At 36.9% G+C, this 16030-nt stretch overlaps 1 pseudogene; it reads right to left on the reverse strand.

Annotated features, from left to right (window-relative positions):
* Positions 1-16030, reverse strand: part of LOC138174949 (transcriptional enhancer factor TEF-3-like) — a 99328-nt pseudogene that overhangs the window by 82252 nt on the left and 1046 nt on the right.

Here is a 16030-nt window from a genome sequence, read left to right on the forward strand (position 1 = left end):
TTTTGGGTTGTTTTGTTGCTTCTTGGAAATCACACTCAAATTGGCTTGCTCTAAGAACCGATTAAAATTTGGCATCTCTTATTCATAATCAGGACCAATTAAGTATGTCTTTAATTCTTTAGCTCTTGCCATACTAGTGCACACTTGCATTAATCCAATAGTATTTGCTTCCTTAAATTTTATTGCTCCCTTTTCTATCAGTTTCTCTTATTTACTGTCTGCCTGAGACATAAAGAAGAAAGGCCTCAACATTTTTCTGTAAATGGCAAGATGAATGAACTTGGTACATGATTGTTATAGTGTGTCCCACCAACATCTGCCATTCTAAGCTCTGAAAGCATTCTTGTCATTTACTTTCAGATTCTTCAGTCTCCAGAAGTATTTAAAAATCTATAACTTAAAGGTTTTTTTAAAAGGCTTTCTTTTTTCATTCTTTTCAATTATTGGATGATGATGTAGTATTTGGTTATATTTGTGACTCAGTCTATCTTTTATTTTTCATGAGGAGATAGATATTTTTTCCTGAGAAAAATACTAATGTAGCTATGTGGTTCAAATGCATTATAACTATGTAGCATGAAAGTCTAACACCATTGACATTTCTGAATAAGACTTTGCATGAATTTTTATTCCAGGTAATGCAAGATAGAGTACTGGGTAGACATAGAAGACAAAGTTTAACAGATCCAAAACAACATAGACTCAGGAAGACTTGATTTCAAATCTGGCCTCAGATACTGTAATGACACCCAAAGAAGTAGCTAACACCTTATTTCAGCATTTCACCCCTCCAGAATCCGTGGCCTTACAATCTCAATCTAAATGGCCATGGATCCTATAACAAATACAGGCATTATACTTTGTAATCCTACTGACTATGCCATAAATGTAAAGCCAAGCATAAGCAGCTTTCCAGAGGACTACTGCTATGAACAGCTTGAAGGTTCTGATAACATAGTATAGGGAACTCTCGATTTATTCGGTACTAAACTCATACAAAATATTCACAGAAACCAAAGTACAACATTCACAATGTTATGACATAGCAACTTATTACTAAAGTGTTCACATAGTTTTAAGCAAAAGATATCAGTCAGTAAGTCCTCAATCATCCTTAAGGAGAAGGCCTCATTAAGGGACACAAAGTAAAAAGGTCAAAGTTCTCCACCCCTAGGTCATAGTAAATCATAATCTTCTCAGCATTAGCTACCCAAGAAAAAGTCTTTTCATCTTGACTCAAGGCTGGCTCTTAGCTTCAATGGTTCCTCTTTCATGGTCCCAGCTCCTGTCTGAATTTTCCCCACTGTCACCTGGACTCACAGGCAGTCAGCTCTCAGCTCCTTGTCCACTTCCTCATCTGGTTCCTCATAAAGTTCCTTGTCCAGTTCCCATTCCTTATTGAAGCTCACAATGTCCAGTCCCCCTCAAGTCCTTCACAGTTTCTGTTTCTGGGAAGACAAAGTTTAACAGATCCAAAACAACATTCATACATATTGCTAGCACCATCATCAATTCACTATATGCCTGTGAAATCAATAGAGACCCACAAACAAGGTTCAAGGGGTCAACACAGATCATCAACATAGAAATCAGCACAGACCAACAAACAAGGTCTGAGAACTCAACACAAATCGTCTGTACAGTCCCAGGAACTTTGAATCCCTCCTCCAGGACTTCTGTAAACAGACAACCAGAAAATCCTCTTTCAGGGCTTCCAGTAAGGTCCTAGAGCTTCTGTACAAAGTATCACAAACAAACATCAACTCAGACCGAACAAACAAACAGAGAATGGTGGGATACCACCAGTTTTTTTTTTCTACAGGAAGGGTCCATCACAGCAAACTGGGAGCCGAGCCCAACCCCCATATTGAGTCTATGGTTTTAGCCCTGGAGTGCCCCAACCAGCAGCACCTAGAGCAGACTTCAGGAGAGTGGATCACCAGCATCTATGGTGGTTTCTAGATTTATAAACCCATAAATGCCAAAGACAAAGTGAGAGGTCAGTGTGGAACTCTGTTGGAACTGGGGGGAGGGGACAGAACATGGTCTGGCCTCTGCCCCCAGGAACAGTGGTGGCCATGCGGCCACCTACACATGGGTACTTTAGAGCTCCTGGCCTGGAGATCATAGGGGGACCAAGCAACCATTCAGAGTGTAATCACTTTTGAATTAACCTACTCGGATCTGGATCACTGTCTTGGGTAGAGGTCCTGGGGTGTGTGACCACTGAGCCAGAGCTTGTGGTGTCTGTAGAGAGGGTGCACAACTATTAGCTCTGGCAGCTGTCGAAACCCCAGCAATTTGGGACACAGCTCTCCTCTCTGGAAGCAGAGTTCTACTGTGGCAAAGAGCTCAAAAGTCAAGTAACTGAGTGGCAACATAAGCAAGCAGAGGAAACAAAGCAAGCACAGCAATTAAACCTTAGATTTCATTTTTGGTGACAAAACAAATCAAATCATGGAATGAGAGAAAGACAATGAAGTCAGAACTCCTGCACCAGAAGCTTCCAAGATGTATATGAATTGGTTATAGGCCATGGAGGAGCTCAAGAAAGATTTTGAAAATCAAGTAAGAGAAGTGGAGGAAAAAATGGAAAGAGAAATGAGAATGATGCAAAAAAAAATCATGAAAAGAGAGTAAACAGTCTGAAAGAAGAAAATCCCCTTAAATAGATAGAACAACTCAAATGGCAAAAGAGGTCCAAAAAGCCAATGAGGTGAAGAATGCCTTAAAAAGCCTAATTTGCCAGATGGAAAAAAATAATCTCATAAACTCACTGAAGAGAATAATTCCTTCAGAATTATATTGGAGCAAATGGAAGGTAATGACCTTATGATGAATCAAGATATTATAAGACAAATCCAAACAAATGGAAAAATAGAAGACAATGTGAAATATCTCATTGGAAAAACCACTGACTTGGAATATAGATTCAAGAGAGATAATTTTAAAATTATCACACTAGCTGACAGCCGTGATCAAAAAAGAACCTAAAAATCATCCTTCAAGAAATTCTCAAGGAAAATTGCCTTGATATTTTAGAACCAGAGAGCAAAAAAGAATTTGAAAGAAAACACAAATCACCTCCTGAAAAAGATGCCCAAAAGGAAACCCCAAGGAATGGTATACACAGGTTCTGGAATTGCAAGATCAAGGAGAAAATATTAGAAGCAGCCAAGAATAAATGATTTGAATAATGTGGAAACACAATCATGATAACACAAGGTCTAGCAGCTTCTACGTTAAGGGATCAAAGGGCTTGGAATATGATATTCTGGAGGTCAAAGAAGCTAGGATTAAAACCAAGAATCACCTATCCAGCAAAATTGAGTATAATGTTTCTGGGGAAAATGTGGTCATTCAATGAAAAAGAGGACTTTCAAGCATTCTTGATGAAAAAAAACCAGAGTTGAATAGAAAATTTGTCATTTAAATACAAGAAGCAAGAGAAGTATGAAAAGGTAAACAGGGAAAAGAAATCATAAGAAACTTATCAAAGTTGAACTATTTACATTCCTACATGGAAAAACAATAATTGTAACTTATGAAACTTTTCTCAGTATGAGGATAGTTGAAGGGAATATAAATGTATATGTGTGTATATATACATATATATATATACACACATACATATTTGTGTCTATATAGGAGGGTATATGTGCAAATGAATACATATGTGAGTGTGTGTATATATGTGTACAGGTATACCTAGACAGAGAACACAGGATCAATTGAATAGGAAGGGATGATATTTGAAAGGTGAAATTAAGAGGTGAGGGAAGAATATAATGAGAGGACATAGGAAGAGACAGAATAGGGTAAATTCTCCCATATAAAAGAGGCAAGGGAAAACTGTTACAATGGAGGGGAAGAACTGCAGGACAAAAGGGAATGGCTCAACCTTACTGTCATTGAATTTGGCTTAAGGAGTGAATAACATACACTCTAATTTGGGTGTCTTACCCTACAGGAAAGTGGAGGGGAACGGGATAAGAGCAGGGATGATAGAAGGGAGGGAAAATTCAGTGGAGGGTAGTTAGAATCACACACTTTTGAATAAAGGACAGGTCAAAGTAGAAAATAGGACAAGTGTGGGCAGGACAGGACAGAGGGAAATATAGTCAGTATTACACAATATATCCAATACGGAAACATTTTGTGTAACTATACATGGACAATCTATATTGAGTTGCTTATTTTCCCAGTAAAGGTGGGTGATGAGGAAGAATAGAAAGAATCTGGAATTCAAAATTTTAAAATCAAATGTATAAAAAAATTATTATCTTTGCTATTTTTTACATGCAACTGGTAAATGAAATTTAAAGGTATGGAGATCCATCTTGCCCTACCAGAATTTTGGGGGCGGGATGGGGGCAGACATAGGAGAGAGCAGATTGGGGGAGGGAGTATTCAGTGGGATCACTGTTTTGCAGTGGTGGGTAGAGGAAAGATAGGGAGATAATTTGTAACTCAAAATCTTGTGGAAATGAATGTTGTAAAATAAAAATAAGCATTAAAAATAACAGTAATAAATATATATTTAAAAAAAAAAAGAAACAGAACCTGTGAGCCCCAGTGGTTGTGAACCCTACAACTTATGAACTCCCGCAATAGGAAGTGTAGGTGCGTATTAGCATATATAAGTAGAGGTCCATGCTAGAGACAGCAGAACTGAGAAGAGGACTCTTGTGGTGTCAGAGTGAAGAAGGAGAAAAGTTGTTGTATCCTGGCACACTGTCTGTTTTGTCTGTGTTGATGTTTATTTATGATAATTTGTACATAATCACTGGGACCTTATAGGAAGTGCCAAAGAGGATTTTCTCTTTGTATGTTAACAGCAGACATGGAGGAGGGTTTTAAGGTTCTAGGACTTTACAGATGATGTATGCTGACCTCTTGGACCTTGTTTGTAGGTCTGTGTTGATTTCTATGTTGATAATTTCTGTTGAATTCTCAGACCTTGGTGGATTTGAGTTGATTTCACAGGCAGATAGTGAATTGATGGTGATGCAAGCAATGTACATGAATGTTATTGTGGTCTGTCAAGCTTTGTCTTCCCAGAAACAGGAACTGTGAAGGACTTAAGGTTGACTCAACACTGTGAACTTCAACATGGCATGGGAACTGGATAAAGAACTGTACAAGGGGCTGGAAAAAGAAACTGGGAGCTGCCTGCCTTTGAACCCAGGTGACAGTTGGAGCTGGGACCATAGAAGAGGAACCATGTAAGCTGAGATCCAGCCTTGAGTCAAGCTGAAAGACTTTACTTGGACACTGTCTACTGATTAAGAAGATTATAATTTACTGTGACCTGGGTGTGGAGAACTTTGACTTTTGTACTTTGTGATGGAATTAAGGATATTGTGGTTGACTAAATGAATATACTTTGTATAAAATTATGTGACTACTTTGGTGAAATATATATGGTCATTTTAGTGATAAGTTGTTGAGTTGTAACATTGTAAATGCTGTATTTTGATTTTCTATGAATATTTTGCTCTGATTCATTATTGAATAAATAGAGACCTCACTACACTATGTAATCAGAATCTTGAAAGCTGTTCACAGCAGCAGTCCTCTGGAAAGCTGCTAGTGTGTGGCTTTACAGCCTCTCCTTATATGTGGTCATTAGCTTCCCCTTTGATGCAATAGGAGTTCACAAGTTCTAGGGTTCACAAGTTCTGCTTTTCAACAAAGACTTGATACAATCATGGAAAAGAACTGAAACAAGGTGTCAACTAAATAGCTGAAACAAGGTGTTAACTACTTATTTGCTTGCCATTACAAACACTTAACTAGGCATTTGTTCCTGGGCAAATCACTTAACCATCTTTGTTTCAGTTTCCTAATATTTAAAATGAGCTGGAGAAGGAAATGGCAAACTAGTCCAAGTATCTTTGCCATGAGAAGCCCAACTGGGGTGACAAAGAGTTGGATATGACTAAAATAAATAAAATTAAAAAACAATTCCATAATTTCCATTAAAATTTCTAGTGAATGTAATGGAGATTGAAGTGAAGGATATGGAGACACTGTCCTAAACCTCCACCAGTGTGTTACATATTAAAACATAAAAACACTGAACAGAGGCATTTATTCAAAAGTTGAAGAGGCAGTGCCAAGATGGCAGAGAAAATTGTGGACTTGCCCAAGCTCTCCCAAATTACCCTGCAAAGAACTTTAAAATATTGCCTCAAAGCAAATTCTGAAACAACAGGACCTATAAAAAAGATGAAGTAAAACATCTTTTTAGCCCAAGGTAACCTAGAAAGTAGTTAGGAAAGGCCTGTTGCACCTGGTTTCAAATAGAGCACAGTGCAGGCAACACCCTAAAAAGCAGCAACTTACCATGCTTCAGCAAGCTAACAGCAAGCCTTTTGGGCCACTGAATCTGAAGTAGTTGCTAGTGGAGTTCTTAGCTCATAGACTAAGGGGTTTGATAACTGCTCAGAAAGTGATTACAGGTTCCCTTTGGTGGCATTGGATATAGCATTCTGTTATTCTGCCCAGACATGGATCTGAATCATAGTCCTAGGTGGCAGTTTCAGAGTGAAGAAAAATACTAGTAGACCAGAGTTTTTACCTGCAGGGAGTCTGGTAGTAGTTTTGGGTAGAAAAGAGTGCTCAAGCTCTTTCACAGACTTAGAGAACAAGCCAGATGAATTGAAAACGTAATTCTCCTAGTCACTTCACCTTGGAAGAATTAAAAGGTAAAATACTGTAAGAATTAGTTCTGAAAACTGTTGAACAAAAATCCTGATGCTTGGAGCAATAACTTCTCCATCCAAGGAGCAAAAGAACAACTTTAACATAAAGTTAAAAGTAAAAAAAATTAGTCTGAAGAAATAAACAAACAAACAACAACAATAACCAACATCTTGACTATAGAAAATTACTATGGTGACAGGGGATATCAGTACATGAACTCAGAAAAAGAGAAGAAAGTCAAAATTCCTCAATCCAAAACCTCAAAGGAAAGTGTGAATTGGTCTCAGGACCAAAAAGGATCCCTGGAATAACTCAAAAGGATTTGAAAAATTAAATAAGAGACACATAGGAAAATTTGGGGAGAAAAATGATGACAATGTTCAAAATCATGAAAAAAAGAGTCAACATTCTGGTAAAGGAGTTTTACAAACATTCATGAAAATAACACCTCTTAGCCTCTTAGGATTTGCATAAGGCTCTCTAGTTCTGTTTCTTGGCTGGCTTCTGACATTCTTCTCCAACTAAGAAGTAGCAAGTACCAATCAGAGAAATATAGCCTCTTTTCCAAAAGATTATTGTTTTTTTTTTTTTCTTTAGCTCATCTTCCTGGTTCAGAGCTGGCTACCTGCAGTGAGAGAATTTATTGGAGTTCATGGTTATCAACCTGTATCTGTCCAAAAGTTCATTTCTGGCAGCTAAGCCACAATGAGGCAATTTACATTTTCCCAATATTTCCAAAACTTTTCTAGAGTTCTGAGTTCCTTAGTTATTAACACTGAAGGTCTCCTCTTGACTATATGTAAATAAGATGCTAGAAAAGAGAGCACTGAAGCTAGTCTTTATTCTAGGTATGTGAATTATCACATGCAGACTGTTTTCTTATTTTTTGTTTTTGTTTTAAATATATGTGTAATTTTCTGATGGTCCTTTGTATCTTTCAATCAATATGATCCTCAAAGAATATAAGAAGCACAATCTTATAATATGACAAAAAAACAGAAGGCGGAATTAAAATGTGTGTGTATATCAATAGATACATACTCACAGACACATATGTATATACAAACAGATATATTTTTATTGGAAAATGACTTGCCATAACCCAAACTTTGATTAAATTATTTATTTTTTTATTGAGAACTCTTATTTATTAAAGCCTTATGGAATATATGTCCTAGTATTATTTTATGAAGAAAAGTCATCTCTGTTTACAACAACTTAATCCTACCTTCTCTGCACAATCTACATCCTGAAATTTAGAGAACCACTTTAGATAGAGTATTTCCCTCACCTAATTTAGAGCAATGAATGAAGAATGTTTGGTTTAACTGTTAGGCTGATGATGTTTTGTTTTTGTTTGTTTTTTTTTTTTAATTGGATCTCATTTCTACAAATTTTAAGTGGAAGAGGTAAGGAAATTCAGTTGAGATAATCTACCTATTTCGCCACCTGGTTGTGAGGAAATTAATTATAAACTTTTAATTAAAATATAAACATGAATCTTTACTACCTTTACGATTACTACTACAATGGCTACTACCAGTACTGCTACTACTACTAATACTGCTGCTGCTATTGCTGCTGCTAGTACTACTAACAGTAGAACTGCCATAAATTGAGTATCACTTTAAGGATATGAAGTTTCATTTCTAATAAACATGGAAAATAGAAATAGTAATATTAGTTTTGACATTGTTGATTCTTTCCATGTGGTTAATAAATTTTACTCTAGGCTTCCTGCTGTTTAACTAATTCAAGGCTGCTAATTTGTTTATTTTCCAAATCTTACTCTTCCAATAACAGAACTTGTTTAAAGAAACACATTGGACTAAATTTGCCCTTCTAACTCATAATTTCTATGACATGACAGATGGGGACCTCTGAACAGTGTCTCATGCCCAAATGCTCACCAATTTGGATGAGTCTCCACCAAATAAGATTCATGGGAGCACTCAGAGTACTAATCATTATCAGAATTCCTGGGAACATTGCTTTAGTATAATTTGATTCAGAAATTAATTTGTGGACTTGTGTTAAATATTCCATTGAGTCTAACAGGAGCCATCCTACCTATGTAGGTGAAAAGAATTTCCTTCATTCCTAGCTCTTTCACATTCATATGGAAAGAGAGGTGACTCTTCCCTTAGTTCTTGATGGCATTTTCCTTCATTTCAAGCCCTCCAGAATAACCACTGTACATTTGTAGGAAGAATAATCTCACTCACTGATTGGATAAATTTTCCCCAGTTTGGTTAGGAACTAGGAAATTTTCAAAAAAACACGGCAGAAGTAAATAAAATACATAGCAATAGTTGCTTATTAATATACATTTAATTCACATCCTTAAGGGCCTAAAAAGAAATACTTAGGCACAGTCTTGGAGCAGAGAGGAACAGAGAAAAGAAGGGAAAGGTTTCAAATACCACTAGGTCTAGCTTCAAAGGAGTCAGTTGCTAGAATCCCAGGATATGAAATTATCCTCAGGCTACACCTAGGAAAGGAAAAGTGGCTCAATGTTGGTAGCTCTAGAAGGTTTTAAGATGCATTTCTCAGAGCTGAAACATCAAGCTTTCAATCAGAATTTTTGGTTGATACTGGCAATAAATAAATTCCAATCAACGCGAATCTCTTTTTTAGACAAGTAAAGAGAAAAGGGGAGGTATAGAAAGGATCTCACTATCTTGTAATATTTCATTATTATAAATTTGGGCTGTCTCAGAGGATGAAGGGGATAAAGAATTATGATATTTCTAATAGCTAATATTCTAATGAAAGTGTAAATATTTGAAACAAATCACATTTTAAAAGCAAATAACTGTAAGAACTATTGAAACATTAATAATGAGACAAATCTTTGATTTAAAAGCTAGTCTTGAGGCAATGTAGATAGATTGTAGATGTAGATAGACTGAGAGATTCAGATCCTGCTTAAGTCACTTAATGTCTATGTCACCCTGAGCAAATACTTAACTCTTCCAAGACTCAGTTTTCTCATCTTTAAAATGGGGGTAATAATAGCATATAGAAATAGGACTGCACTATGATTCAAATGAAGTAATTATATACAATATTATGAAAGTTTATATAAACATGAGGTCTTAAAAGAAGGCATGATATAATGGAAATAGAGTCATACCTGAAATGATGAGAGATGAATCAAAATCTAACCTCTAATACTTTGTAATCCTGAGTTAGTAATTTCTTTTCCTTGAAACTCATTTTATTTATCTACAAGACAAAGATACTTGGAACAACTTCATCTCTGGGCTGAAATATGGGTCAAATGAAATAATAAAAGAGATGCTTTAGGATATGATAAATGGTTTAATATAAATGTTTTACCTGATCCAATAAAGGCAGAGGTTTGAAAATCTCAGAGCAATAGACAAAATGAGTTATTAGCCACTGGTTATAATTATGAACATTTGCTTCTTATTTCTATATTTAAGTAGGACATTAAGGTGATTAAGGTGACTTGAGCAGTCAGTAACCATAATATAATATAGCAATGTTATTCAAATTGGGTACCCCAAAGGGTACACAGAATAATCTATTAGGATGTGACAAAGATATTGGAACTTTTAATTCTATTTATTTTTGTCTAAACATTTAAGAAATAAAACATCATGCCATCATTCAGCCTGTGTGTCTGAAAATAACATGTTAGCTACAGTACATGAAGTATGCTGAATGAAGAGCAGGAGTTTGACAACACTGAAACATTGACAGTGACATCCTCACTTGTCCATTCCTTGTCAGCCAATTGAGACATATTGCAGTGTACAGGTGCCAAGTGAAGTGTATTTATTGATTATATTATCTAGTTTTTACTAACTAACCTTCACAAAATGGATAAGTGGCTTAAAAGATATTCCCCCAAAGAAACCATAGGTTGAAGATAATAACAATAATGTGAGTGTGAGGGAACAATAGGAAGTGGCAGGGCTGATACCTTTCCTCCTCCTAGTACAAGCTCTTCATCTGTCACATTATGAGATAAAAATCGGATCTGACAAGAATTCAGGCAAAAAGATACAAAATTATCAAGAGGATTATTTGAAATATGAATTTAAATTGACTATCATTAATGATGTACCTTGCTCTAAATCTATACTGTGCCTTAAGATATTGGCTAATGACAGTAGGAAGTCATCATGAATAGCAAAGCATTTAAAAAGTAAGCTTTTTTCCTCAAAACATATGCACATGTATATATGTCAGTTATAAAAAAATCTTCATCCTTACAAAACATATAAATAGAATTTTCTAATCTATTTAAAAAGCTTCCAAATAATGTTTCAGTAGGTTTTTAAATCTATTTGTTAGAAATATGAATATATAACATCTGATTGGTATGGGGGAAGATGGAAGTTAGGTGATGTAAAGAATACAATGTGGGGTGGCCAGGTAGCACAGTGAGTAAGAGCACCGGCCACAGAGTCCAGATGACCTGGGATCGAATCTGGGCTCAGACACTTAGCACCCACCCAGAAACACGGGCCGTGTAACCTCGAGCAAGTTACTTAACCCCAATTGCTTTAAAAAAACAAATGTTTAAACTTTTTTGGGGGGATGACCTGGAGATCAAATCTGGGCTCAGATACTCCATGTAACCTTGAGCAAATTACTTAACTCTGGTTGCTTTAAAAAAAAAAAAAGAATACAGTGTGAAAGTGGGAATGTGGAAGGGAAAGTTGGAATTTGCCTCAAAGACTAATCGCTGTGTCACCCTGGGCAAGTCATTTAATATCATTGATTCTCATTTTGTTTTTCATCTATTTTTTTAAAGCAATCGGGAGTAAGTAACTTGCTCAAGGTTACACGGCCAGTTGTTTCTAGGTGTGGTGCTAAGTGTCAGAGCCCAGATTCTATTGCCAGGTCATCCCAACCCTGGAGCCGGTGCTCTTACTCGCTGAGCCACCTGGCTACCCCTAGTTTTTCATCTATTAAAGTGAGGAGACTGGGGAGGCCAGGTGGCACAGCCAGTAAGAGCACCGGCTCCAGTGTTGAGAAGACCTGGAGATCAAATCCCAGGCTCAGACACTTAGCACCCACCCAGAAACACCTGGCCGTGTAACCTTGAGCAAGTTACTTAACCCCAATTGCTTTAAAAAAAAATAAAGTGAGGAGATTGTACTTGATTGCTTCTAAGGTTCCTTACACCTCTAAATCTATGACTCTCTGATGCTCAAATCAGAATTTATTAGCTGACTTTCAATAAATACTTTAATATAATTGGTGGATGGAGTTGAAAAATGACTATCCAAATTTGATAATAATAATAATACCTAAACATACAAAGTACTTTAAAGATTACAAATAATTTTTCAAATATCTCATTTTATCCTCATGGCAAACGTAAAAGGTATTATTGTTATTATTATTATTATTATTATTTTGCAGATGAAGTATCAGGGGTTAAATTTCTTACTTAATTTAGGAATCAAATCAATATATAATTTTTTTTCATATCCTCCACCGTTTAAGAAGGGTACCCAGGGCATTCATCTCATACTTTCTCCAACCTAGATGCAATTTTGGACATTATGATATCCAGAAACCTTAAATTGAAATATGAAACCAACTTTGAAATTTACTTCTCCTCAACACTCCCCTATCCTTGGGATCTCTTTCTCTCTCTGGTTAGAGATAATGGGGGATGGACATGTTGTAGCTCTTCCCACTTGATTTTCTTTTATTTTTCTTTTTCCTTTCTTTTTCTTTTAATTTTTAATTTATTTATATTTAGTTTTCAACATTCATTTCCACAGGATTTTGATTTACAATTTTTTTCTCCCTGTCTTTCCCCTACACCCACCCTAAAATAACAAGCCTACTGAATACCCCTTCCCCCAATCTGTTCTCTCTTATATCCTCCTCCTGAATCCCCCTAACTTTCTAGTAGGGCAAGATGGGTTTCTATAGCCCAATACCTGTGTATGTTATTTCCCAGTTGCATGTAAAAAAAATTAAACATTTCTTTTTAGAACTTTGAATTCTAGATATTTTTCCCTTTTTTTCCCTCTTCGCCCACCCCCACTGGGAGGAAAAGCAATTCAATAAAGATTGAATATAATAACTACATGTGTAGTTAACCAAATAATTTCCATAGTAGCTATATTGTAAAAGAGTAACTATATTTCCCTCCATCCTTTCCTGTCCCCCTATTATTCTATTTTCTCTTTTGACCCTATCCCTTTTCAAAAATATTTGCTTCTACCTAAAATCACCCCCAATCTGCACTCCCTTCTATCCTCCCTCCTCTTATCCCCTAGCCCCCTATTTTCCTGGAGGGTAAGATACCCAATTAAGTGTGTGTGTTATTCCCTCCTTAGGTGAAATTCAATGAGAACAGCTACTAATTTTGAAGGAATGATTCTCTTCAGGGAGCTTTTGAAATTCTTTTTTCCATCTGGCAAATTCAGCTTTTTAAGGCATTCTTCTACTTATTGGGTTTTTTGGCCTCTTTTGCCATTTGAGTTAGTCTAATTTTTAAGGTGTCATTTTCTTCAGCCAGGTTGTTGACTAGCTTTTCATGATTTTATTGCATCAGTCTCATTTTTCTTCCTAATTTTTCTTCCACTTCTCTTTTTTTTTTTTGTTTTAAAAATCCTTCTTAAGTTCCTCTATGGCCTGTAACCAGTTGATATTTTTTTTTCTTGGAAGATTTTTGGTACAAGAGTTCTGACTTTGTTTTCTTTCTTCTGTTTCTTGCTTTGATCCTTTTTGTTCCAAAAATAGGAATCTAAAGTTGGATTGCTGTGCTTGCTTTACTTCCTTTGATTATTCATGTTGCCACTCAATTACTTTGACTTTTGTGCTTTTTGCCACAGTAGAACTATGCTTCCAGAGAGGAGAACCTTGTCCCAAATTTCTGGGGTTTTTCCAGCTGGAAGAGCTATTAGTTAGGTACCTTCTCTGAATCATCCATTAGCTCTGGCACCTGGTCACAAACCCCAGGAACTCCACCCTAGAAAGAGATCTAGATCCAAGCAGGTTAAAACAAGATTCATTACCCCTAAGCATAGTTGCTTGGTCCCACTAGAATCTGTAGGCCAAGAGCTCTGAAGCAGCCAGAGGGTTACTTCTACCTCACACCTCAGCCCCTTTTCCTTCTTGGGGCAGAGGCCAGACCACACTCTCAGATCCACTATTCCCAAAGTCTACACTGTAGTCTCACTTTATCTTTGGCATTTATGGGTTGATAATTCTGGAAACCATCACAGTTGCTGATCTACTCTCTTAACGTCCCTCTAGCCATAGCTGGTCAGGCTGCCTTTAGGCTAAAACTGAGAACTCACGTGGGGCTGCTCTCTGCTCACAGTGGGCTTTCATGAACCTTTTCTGTCCACCTGTCAGACTGTCTTCAGTGGGAGATTTGTTTTTCTCTGTCATTTTGTAGGCCCTGTAGCTATAAAGTTTGTTTAGAGTCATTTTTATAGGTATTGGAAGTGGTTATGGGGGAAACACAGGGAGTTTTCCTGATTCTATGCCACACTCTTGGTCCCACCCCCCCTTGCCTTTTTTATATGTGATAATTTACCCTAATCTATCACTCCCTTTTTTCTTCTCCCAATAAATTCCTATATCACCTCTTAATTTAATTTTTAGATACCATCCCTTCTTATTAAACTGATCCTATGCTCTCTGCCTTTGTATACATGCACACTTATTTACACAAACTCTCATATGTATTTATACACACATACACCCTTTTATATAAACATATATAATATATGTATGTATTCATATATATATTTCCTTAAACTATCCACATACTGAAAAAAAAAAGTCTCATGATTTACAATGATCTTTTTTTTCCATTTAGGAATGTAAATGGTTTAACTTTAATAAGTTTAAAACATTCTTCTCCTCATTGTCTTTTTTGAGACTCTTTTGCCATTTGAGTTATTCTATTTTTAAGGTGTTATTTTTTTCCGTGTATTTTTGGGTCGCCTTTAACTTGCTGTTGAATTGCTTTTCATGATTTTCTCACATTATTCTCATTTCTCTTCCCAAATTTTACTTTACTTCTCTGACTTGATTTTCAAAATCCTCCTCGAGCTCCTTCATGGCCTGTATGCAGTTAATAATTTTCTTGAAGGCTTTTGATGCAGCAGTTCTGACTTTGTTGTCTTCCTCCTGCTCCATGCCTTTATTCTTTTTGTCCCCCAAAAAGGATTCTACTATCTGTTTTTGCTTCTGTTGCTTGCTCATATTAACAGCCAATTACTTGACTTTTGAGTTCTTTGCCACAGTAGAACTCTGCTTCCAGAATGGAGATAGCTATGTCCCAAATAACTGGGGTTTTTGCAGCTGCCGGAGCTATTAGATGGGTGCCCTCTGTACAGCTCCCATATGCTCTGGCTCACTGATCACACACCCCAGGACCACCACCCAAGACCACGATCTGTTCTAAGCAGGTCAAAGAAAGAGCGATTACCCTCTGAATGGTCACTTGGTACCCCTACAATTTGCAGGCCAGGAGCTCTGGAGTCAGCTGGGAGGCAGAGGCTGCATCCACCATGCCTCCTTTGCTTCTTATCCCAGGTATAACAGCTATACCACACTCCCCCTGTTCCAACAAAATTCTACTCTGACGTTTTACTTTTTCTTTGGCATTTTTGGATTGAGAATTCTGGAAACTGCTACAGCTGCTAGTGATTTACTCTGGTGAAGTCTGCTCCAGCCACATGGTTGGTGCCACCCTGGGGCTAGAAACATGCATTAGTCAGGACTGTGATAGGCTCCCTGCACACTGTGATGGACCCTTCCTGCTGGCCTACCAGTCTTCCTTTAGTGGGGGATTTGCTTCTCTTTGTCACTTTGTGGGTTTTGTAGCTCTAAATATTGTTTAGAGCCATTTTTTACATGTATTGGAGAAGAGGGAAGCTGGAGCCATGTAGAAGTCCTGTTTCTATGCTGACATCTTGGTTCCACCCCCCCCCCCCCATCCACTTGATCTTTTTAGCATTCACCTCATGATTTCCTACCTCGCTGCTATGCTAGATTTCATGCTCTCCAGAAATTCATCATCTTGAAAAGTGAAATCAACTCTTAACCTACACTTCTTTGTATTATTTCCTATGTATGTACACATAACAGACAATACAGAATGAAAATGTTCTCCCATAAGGAGCGACAAAACTGAGCTCAACCAAGAAAGTCTAGATGTCACTCAACAGGAAGTCCCCCATAGTCTCTACTATAGTAAACTCTGGATAGCAACATAATAGGCATTGTTAGCCTTTTTTGTGTCTTCCCACAGTCTATTGCTTCAGAAAGTTCTCATGGAATTGGTCTCCTCTCTCTCTCTCTCTCT

This window comes from Petaurus breviceps, unplaced genomic scaffold (assembly GCF_028583685.1).
Source record: "Petaurus breviceps papuanus isolate PSGF00001 unplaced genomic scaffold, PetGlider_PUasm1.0 76, whole genome shotgun sequence".
NCBI classification, from domain to species: Eukaryota; Metazoa; Chordata; class Mammalia; order Diprotodontia; family Petauridae; genus Petaurus; species Petaurus breviceps.